At 44.1% G+C, this 9,515-nt stretch overlaps 1 protein-coding gene across 2 annotated transcripts in view; it reads right to left on the reverse strand.

The window, feature by feature from the left end:
• ches1 (checkpoint suppressor 1) overlaps positions 1-8,043 on the reverse strand; it is an 82,046-nt gene extending 74,003 nt beyond the window's left edge. Inside the window, exon 1 of one of the 2 annotated variants that reach the window (XM_017409206.3) lies at positions 6,792-8,041. The gene's annotated coding sequence lies outside the window, so the exon portion shown is untranslated. Of the gene's footprint in view, positions 1-6,791 lie in introns of both variants that reach the window. The other variant, XM_025004374.2, reaches the window with a different exon arrangement.
• Between the last annotated feature and the right edge of the window lie 1,472 nt (positions 8,044-9,515).

Genomic DNA, 9,515 nt, shown 5'->3' on the forward strand with positions numbered 1-9,515 from the left:
CACACACACACACACAGCTGCGGCTCCTTGAACTGTGCTCCTTTTATAAAAGCAGCGAAAGAGGCGGCAGATAGGCGAGCCGACGCTCGCCACAGCTGCCCCACCAATTCCGTCAGACATGGATCTAGACCAAACATGACATCACCCCTCCCCTCGTTTCCTGCACATATTTATAAGCGCTATTTTTGTACCCGCTGACATCTTTCTGTGCATGACGATGCGCGCGACTGTGTGCATGTGTCACTGAGCGGTTTTTTTTATTATTTTTTGCTCGTGTGTGAGAATGCAACCAGCAAATAGCTCAGCATGACGAGGTAGAGAGGAGTTCAGCGAGCAGGAGTGGTCGGGGCTGTGGACAATGGGTGCCTTTTTCCAATCAGCAGGAGGCCAATTGAAGACAATTATAACCTGGAGGGACACAGGAGGAGCAGGACACCCCAGTGCTGTCCTGGTTATTTAAGCCAGCTGTGTTTTTTTTTTATCATCATTTAAAGCCCTACTTTCTACCGCAGTTGTTTCAAATAGTTAACCTGTACACGACAGGCGAAGTTTATTGTATTAAAAGTGTCACAAATTATGTTATAAACTCAATGTGGGCAACAATTAAGTTTGTTTTTCAAAATTGTTCCTCAAGCTCGCTGTCTGTGCTTGACGGACGTCTGGCTAACTGTTGGTCAGCAAAAGTGATGGCGAAAAACGTTGGCTCAGATCTCGGCTCAGGTCGGGACGGCTTCTTTAATGTCGACAATGCTCGGTAGTTATAGCAACCTGGTTTCTGTGATTTCTGATAGGCTGGCCTCCACAAGCCAGCATCTGGCTTTTTTCACGACGTGTTCCCGAGACTCTGAGCTTTGGAGGCCAAGTGGACTCTTTTGTCCACTTCGAGAAGCAAACGTTTTTGGATGAACTCAGAAAAAAATCAATCCAGACATGATCACTGCGGCGCTGCACTTTTCAGACTGGAGTTGTTTTAACAGGGCAGTAATCCACTTTGGGCTCGACCACATTTGGACTGGCTGTTAGCTCATCCCTTCGATAAAAAAAAAAATCAACCATTTCTCCAAACTGAGGTCGCTTAAAGCAGCCATCTACACCTGGTAAGATATCTGTTTATAAGCCATCCACATAACCCCACTTTAAAAGATCTTAACTACCGCTTTAGGGATGCCGTCGGATACGAGGCCCACGCTCATCAAGGATTTAGAAGACTTGTTTGTACTGTGCAAAGAAGATCTAATAGGTGCAATTTTTTATTTTTGACTGTGTAATATTAGAAGCGCTTTCAGGGAGTCACTGTGGGCTATTGTTTGTAATTTAAAACTCAAAAGAAAAAAAAATTAAAAATGAGACCCCCGTAGACGCTGCTGCACTTTACCCTCAAGGAATCAAATCCATATTTTATAAGACACATATTACATTCGGAGTCATTCGAGGTCTAGACAGCTCAGAAGGAGTTTCAAGTATTTCTAGTTCGAGCTACAACTTTCACTCGACTAAAGTGATTTGCGACAAAAGCAAAAGTGCTCCAGGTAGTGTTTCCACATTCCTGCTTATCGTAACAAACACGGAACAAATGGCTAAATGGCACATTAATAAATAGAGCAGGCGCAGATGAGGGATCCAATTTCAGCAGAGACTGCAGTGTGTTTTACACCATCCCCTGAAACTGCACAGTGCAGGACATTACCACACAGAGAGGACAACTGTGAGAGCAAATATTTTTTTGGGGGAACCATGTTTTCCGACACTGAGCACACGAGGCGTGATTTGCTCAAACTTCAAAGTTGTGCTGTGCTGATCCAAAGTTAGGAGCAAGTACCGACTCAGCAACAGCCAAGCAGACGCAGAAAGTTTGATTGATAGGAACATGAAGGCGTTTTAAGGCCTGAGGGTCAGAGACTGCATTCTCGTAGTAAGAAGGCTGCGTCCCGGCTCTCATACAGGCAGCAGACTTCTCTCAGTCGGGGATGCTTGTTTCTACCGAGGCCAGATCATGTGGAAGACAGGTCCTCTGTAGCTTCAGCAGAAAACACTCCAAGCTCTCCGTTTTATAGCTAAAATTACAACATATACAGCAAAACTACATTCTGACCTTCCTTTTTTCCTAGTTTACGTCCTGACCTCCTTCCTCTTGGCTTCTCAGCGTTCTCCCTTTATTTGCTCGTCATGCACAGGCTAGGAGTTGTGACTTTGTGCTTGTTGTCAAGTTGCTATAAAATCTCATCTGGTGCTTAACATACATGGATGTTTCGAAACGACTGCTTTCTGACTGTTGGATGGCCACTCTACAGAGTTAAGACTTCAAGCAGGGGTAGGCAACCCTGGTTCTCGAGTGCCCTGCATGTTTTACTTGTTTCTCTGCTCCAACACACCGGATTTGAATCAATGGGTGATTAACAGGTTTGGTACAGGTAATTTACCTACTGAATCAGGTGTGTTGGAGCAGGGAAACAAGGAAAACATGCATGATAGTGGCCCTCGAGGACCAGGACTGCCTACCCCTGACTCAAAGGTTCCCTGGATGCTAAAACAAATCGCTAATAATTTCTGTCATTTCGTAGACGTATACTACATGCAAAATGACGACCGACCAATGGTTGGTTTATAAAGTCTTTCATTAGTGCTGTGGTATCAGTTGGGATTATATCCATGGCGCTGGAAGTGGCTCCAACTGAAGGGTCACACTCTTACTGTAGTTTGAACGTGTGCTGTATCTTTGTGTAACTTTACTCGGCACAAACTGGAACCTGATTTTCTAGCTGCTGTGCAGATGGGGAGGGGGGTCAATTTCAACGGCACACTCAGGAGAAGTGGCTAGTTCATACCAAGGCTGACCGACACAAGACAGGCAACCGTGCGCATTCACACACCCACTCATACAGTGAATTACGCTAACATACATGTTTTTAGACCGTGAGGCGAGAGTGTCGTGGGAAAACCCCCTTTCACGCATGGGAAGAACGTGAAAACGCCCCTCAGAAAGGCTCCAGCTGAGATTTAAACTTGAGCACATCTTGCAGCCCCCCTGATGGCCCAGCATTACAGTCCAAGTCCAGTTGTCTACGGTTTTATTCGCAGTAATGTCAGAGTAAAAACATCAGAGTGGGTCTGCACCACTACCACACATAGAAGGGATCCTATCTGAGTGGAGGCTGACCAACTTTACGTGGAGTTTGCCAGTGCCCCTCTCATATTTAGAGGTACACGTGCTGCCAAATCTGTTGGTCTTGAAACATCAAAAGCGGGTCACGGAATCAGATTTTAAAAGTATTGGTAATATTTTAGAACTAATCGTGACAAAAGATAAAAATAGTAGTAGTAGTCACAGATGGATAAAGATAGTATATTGGTTGTTGAGCCTGTTTGTGTTGTGACTAGTCATTTGTTGAATCTGCCTACTGGCAATGGCTGTGTACTCCAACCAGCAGTAGTTTAAGTCACAAGTCTCTGCTACTGTTATTTTGGAACCACCAGTCTACACTAAAGGTTTTTATTTTTAAGGTAAACCAAAACATGATCCATGATCAACGCTGATGCAGTTAAAAAAAAAACAACAACAAACAGATCTATCCATATCCTTTATCCGCCTTTCCTTGCAGGATCGCCCTTCTGCTTCAGGTTAACTGGTATTTTCTCCTCTTTGTACTTTTGCAGTTTTGGCCACTACTTCCATATACTTTAATAGGTACAAAAAGAAGCCTCCAGTAATGGTTTTAATCATACTCTTCTGAAGCTAGTATGTCACTGAGCTGCAACTGCTCGTGGGTGGCAGGGCCTTTCTTTCATGGCACTGGAATTTTAAATATATTTGGAAAACTCACATGAGAAATTCTCTCTCACTAATAGTCACCAAGTCACCGTGGGCGTCTGGAACTCGTCTTGAACCCTTCTCGATTTGGTTTCCCCAATGAGCTACAGGTGTAATGTTTTACCGATATGATACATCCCGGCGAACTTTGGCCCAAATTTAGCCAGAGGTTCGCGCCAACGTGTCTTTCGGGGTGATTCCAAGTAAAAAAGTATGCATTTTCTCGCAAAACTCACTGTGAACCCACCTTGGCATGCTCCACACTTGCCCTGGGCCCTCTATGTTCCCACCTTGGCAGTTTCCCCCAACACTGATGACTTTAGCTTCTGGAGTATTATTTTAATACCTTCTATAATTTGAGTGTAGGCTAATGTTTGCAAAATCTCTCGCCCCGTGCTCCTCTAAACCCCTAACCTTAGGTGCTCAACCTCAATAAAATCTAAACCTTAAACTCCGACCCTTGGCTTTAACTCCTACATGAACTTGACCTTTGAAAAGGACACAGAAACACCCCCCTATAAAACCCAAAACAGAGATTTTATGGAGTCACGAAAGAGATGGTCAGGTAACCATAGGAACAGTAATACAACTGCTCATGACCGCAGTACACGACTCGCAAAATTTCGTCTTTTTTTGCTGTATAAAGAAAATAACGCAGGTGAATTTGTCCTTTTTCCAAAGGAAATTGTACTCAAAAGCAGTCACTTGTTTTTTTTTTACATTTTTAAATTGTGCATACAAGCTCACGTACCCAAAGTACCTGCTCAGCACGCCCTGCCTGCCTGCTTCTCGGGGAAAATTGCAATTATTATTAGCAAACGCTGCTTCCCATGCGAGTACGCCGCGCCGTGTCCTCTTTTCTCTGAGTAAATACACTCCATCATACCCCTAAACTCAAGAGGTCAGGATATTTTTATCACTTCTGCTGATAAGGTAATGTTTACTGTAAGGTTTACCTTTCAGAACTAAATGTACCACAGCCTCGGCTGGATACTTTCGCCTGACGTTGCACTTTAGACGCACTCCGCCATATGGCTCGCAGCCACCGCTGGCCAAAGCTCAGCAGTGTGTGCAGCTCCAGGCGATGACGCTAATACAATCAGAAATATTAAGATAGACGTTTTTTTTTTTGATCGGAGCATTTATGCTGAATAAACCAAGAAGGCGCGGGTATTCAAAACACAGCTCGTTCACACATGAATTATGGATCCGTTTTGGACTTTTTCGTCTGAGTTCAGGGAATCAGTCAAACTGTTGTACTGCGAGCGCCAGCCCACTGATCCATCCATACCAATTATCTGTGTGTAGGGTGGAGTCCGAATTCAATATTCAATTTACACAATTCAATTTCCCATCAGAGCCTCCCAGCTGCAAAAAAAAACAAAAAAAAACCCGCCGGTGTCAGAAGAACCGTGACAGACAGAATAAAATAAAAAAATAAAAAAACAAGTAGAGGTTTTCCTGCGAGAGCGTCAGCTGCCTGACAAAGTGAAAAAGAAGCGGGCTGGCTGACAAGGGGTGTTGCGCCACAGGGGTGTCCATTGAGAGACAGGCGAGAGGTGGAGGGGCGAGAACTCCATTGAGCGCAGCCATGGGGGGTCAATATGTGAATGAGCGTTTGCCATAGAGGTGAATTATGAATGAGCAGCACTCTGAGCACTCCTGGAGAGAGCGTGTCAGCATCCTCCGCCTCCTCCAACTCCACGTCTCTCCCCTGCTTTTGCTTTTCGGTTCTCCTCCTCTTCCTCCCGCTGTCCTGAAACCTCCATCATCATCCCTTCCTTCCTTCCTTCTTTCCTTCCTTCCTTCCTTCCATCCCGTCTGTGTTTCATCTCCCGCCTCTGGATTAATCTGCCTCGCTCCTGGTCATCTGATGCTCCCCCTCCACCCTCTTGTTTCCAGACCAGAGGTAGACACGCGCCGCCTGTCTGTCTGTCTGTCTGAGGAGACGACTCAACACCCCACTCGTGCATATTTGCACAGCCTCAGATGGATGCTCACACACACACACACACACACACTCACATGGTAGAGGAACATAATGGAAGAGCAAACAGTCCTGCACGTGCGAAGGCAGACGCGTGCATTAAGTGAAAGGCTCTCATTGCACACACACACACACATTTCTGCCAGCTGTTCTTCTGGCGACTGTGTGTTCGTGTGTGTGTGTGTGTGTGTGTAATCCAATGTGCTGCTGCTCAGCCTGTGCCACGCTCTCTCCTCTGTTGCTGTGCCTCTGATCAGATCTGCCTCCCTCAACCTGTTTGCTGTATATGACACACACACAAACACACACACACACATATCGAAGCTGGTACTACTTATCAAGCCTGTTTTAAGCTTTGGGAAAACAGAAAATTTATTCAGTGCTGTTTTATGCAACCTTCAAGCGAAGACCGTGTGTGTGTGTTACCGGGTGTTAAAGAAACACAACAACTCCCCAACACATACACACACTCACACACACACATGGGTGTTGGAGGTGGTGGTGAAAGTGGACTCTGACTTCTCAAAAAGGAAGACTTATCTCCCCCACCTCCTGTTTTTCTTTTGCTCAACTTAAAGTAGCATACCGGAGGTGTGTGTGTGTGTGTATGTCGGTGTGTGTTGGTGTGTGTGTGTGTTGGAACTGGATCAGGCTGTTCCCTAAAAAAGTAGCCACTCCTTTTGATCCCTTCACTCCAGTTTACAGTGGTCACTTCAGCTCACTTTAAGCACTTTTTTAGCATCTGGAAAAAACAACCTCCACACTCACACACGCCACAATGTACGGAGGCTGCACACACACACCTTCACATTTCCCTTTAAGTCCATGCAGCACAAGCCAATCATACACACACACACACACACACACACACACACACATATATATATATATATATATATATATATATATATATATATATATATATATATATATATATATATACATATACATGCACCTATGTCAGACAAACACACTATAAAAGACCTATAGAGTCACCTTTAGGATCCTGGTTTGAGTTCCAGATGAAACCCCTTCTTCTTGTCCACACTCTTCCTCTCCTCTGTCACACTTCTCCTCTCCTCCTTTCCTTCCTTCTTCCCTTCCTTCCGAGCTCTCTACCAGTCTCCTCTTCCTCTCCTCTGTGTGCGTGCGTCTCTTGGTTTCGGTTCTAGGTCACTTTCCGGCGTTTTTCCCGAGCCCCTCCATTATTCCACCCCGCCAGTCGTTTCTACTAGCACCGAGCGAGCGAGCGAGCTGGCGCGCGCGCACACACACACACACGAGCCGCTGCCGCGTTCCTCTAGTCTCCCTCTGTTTATCCCTCTCTCTGCGCTCTCTCCTCTGCCGGAGAAGAGCTCGGGTGAGTGTGTGTGCATGTGTGTGTGTGTGTGTGTGTTTGCGTGTGTGTGCGTGGATGTGTTTCTGGGCTCTGCCTCTGACTGCCTGCCTTGCCCCGCCAGCGGCAGAGGACTTCCCCCGGCGGCCGCCCCGGGTCCTAAAGAGAGTCGTGTTCTCTGAAAGAATGCCATTGTGTACGGAAGGTGTAGCCAAAGATCGTCTATGACTGTGACAGGACAATTTACTCAACCTTTTGACTCTACAGAAACGATTTTTTTTAATTATTAATAAAATTGAATATTACCAACCAAGTGTGTCACAATATTAATTAAAACTGTAACTTAATCCAATTAATTTTTTTTAACTGGGAGGGTAAGAGAAACACCTTGTCACATAAGAAAAAGAAAAAAAAAAAACAAAAAAAAAAACTTCTAGCCAGTTTCTTATTTGCTTGGGGAAAGCCAAAACTTCAGAAACTAGTGACACAAAAATCTAATCATCTAAAAAATAAATAAATAAAATAACTAATAATCCTAAAACAATAGAAACAGGAAACAAAGACGAACGAGAATACAGGGGGGGGGGAGTAATAAAGTGATAGTTCTGATCTTTTCAGATGGGTTTCTATGAAAGAAAAATATTAAAGCAGTTGCTCAGATCTTTTAGGTGGGGGACTTTGAAAAGGTTATGAACAATTAATATCTTACCTGGTGTAGATAACTCTTTAATTGGCCTGTTTATTCTTCTGACTGGATTAACAAGCTGGCGGCTAGTCACAAAAGGAACGAAGGCTAAAAAGAAGTGCTGCTGCTCTTTTTAATCAACGACGATCTTATAAATATAATAGTAGTTCACACAAACACAACAGGTGCAGCCTGGGAATCCTCCAGCAGATTTGACACAACATGACCGCTAGAGTAACAGTGTAATGTGAAACAGATGGCAGTGTAAAAGTTTGTAAAAAAAAAAAAAAAAAAGATTTTGCGTGAATTACTATAACTTATCTGACATGATTTCACACAGCAGCAATCCACTTTGGTTTGAGCCCCACTCAGAGCTCATCAGCCCAATCAGGAGGTCATTCAAAGAGCCATCTGCAACAGGTAAGATACTGACTGTTCATAACCTTTCCACAAAGCCCCACACTAAAAGACACAAACTACCTGATTTACTAATGTTCACAGATTTGTTTTTGCGGAAACCGTAGTTTCCAAGAAGAAATTAAAAACTTTCAAACAAACTTACTTGTTTTTGTAGTTGTGGGACACTACTCCACATGCGAGAACACCAAATTAAAAGACAGAAAATTGTCCAAATGTTGCTCTTTACCTTCCATGTTACTCCTTGTTGTAGTTCCTGCGCTGCTAGGTTTTGGAACAAATTTGCTCCACCTCTGAAACGAGGCCAGTAACACATTTTAAAAGTTCTATTATAATTTTAAAAATGTATATATAACTATGAAAGCATAGTACTCTTTTTTTGCCCCTGCATTGTTGTCTGTATATTTTTAACCTAAAATGTTCCCAGCATGTTGTTGTCGTGACATCACAGGCTATAGGACTGTCTGAGCCGACCACCCCCGTCACCTCCCTATCAATAATGGGAAAACTGTTTCTTTAACGCCACACACCAGTGTAGGCTTCAACATGTCTATATTTGGATTTGTCATAACTAAACAAAAACATGTCGTCTCAGCGTCATCGTACAATGATGCAAAAACAAATATTAATGATATTAAAAAGCGTGGCAGAAGAAACACGTGACTCAACTTGTGCTGTAAAGTATACATTTATACAACTTCACGTCACCACAATGGAGGAATATTCAAGTAAAACTTAAAGTGAATTTAGCACAGCTGTCATCCAAAAGGTAAAACAAAGGGTTTTTCTTTTTTTTCTTTTTTTTTTTTTTTGCTGCTGCTGCTAAGTTGTTTTGAGTCTGAACCCAGTGGTCGCTATGGCAACAGCAGGGCAGAAGAAGAGGCAGGGAGTCATGCAAGTGTGTGGAAGCCAATATAGAAAATGGAAGGAGGGAGACTTGGCCCTCTGTGTGTGCGGTGAGGTGATTTTGTCGTCTGATCTGGTCAGTCGTGTAAGGCGGTGTTCCTATTAATTTCCCTTACTTTATGTGCGCCGACACTGTGCAAATCTTGACGAATTACCCTAACCCTAATCCTGGATTACCCTCTCAAACTCCCCCCCCCCTTATAATCCAATTCAAAACGAGTGGAGAGTGGGGAAGGTCGAAGGAAATACGGCAAATTCACTTTTGGTGAGGATTTATTTATTTATTTTAACCGCGTGAGTCATCTTCCCAAACGCACTCGATCTTCGGTGCGGCTACCTTCCTCCTCGCTGCCCCGCCCCGCCCCGCCCCTCCCTC

This window comes from Kryptolebias marmoratus, linkage group LG19 (assembly GCF_001649575.2).
Source record: "Kryptolebias marmoratus isolate JLee-2015 linkage group LG19, ASM164957v2, whole genome shotgun sequence".
NCBI lineage: Eukaryota > Metazoa > Chordata > Actinopteri > Cyprinodontiformes > Rivulidae > Kryptolebias > Kryptolebias marmoratus.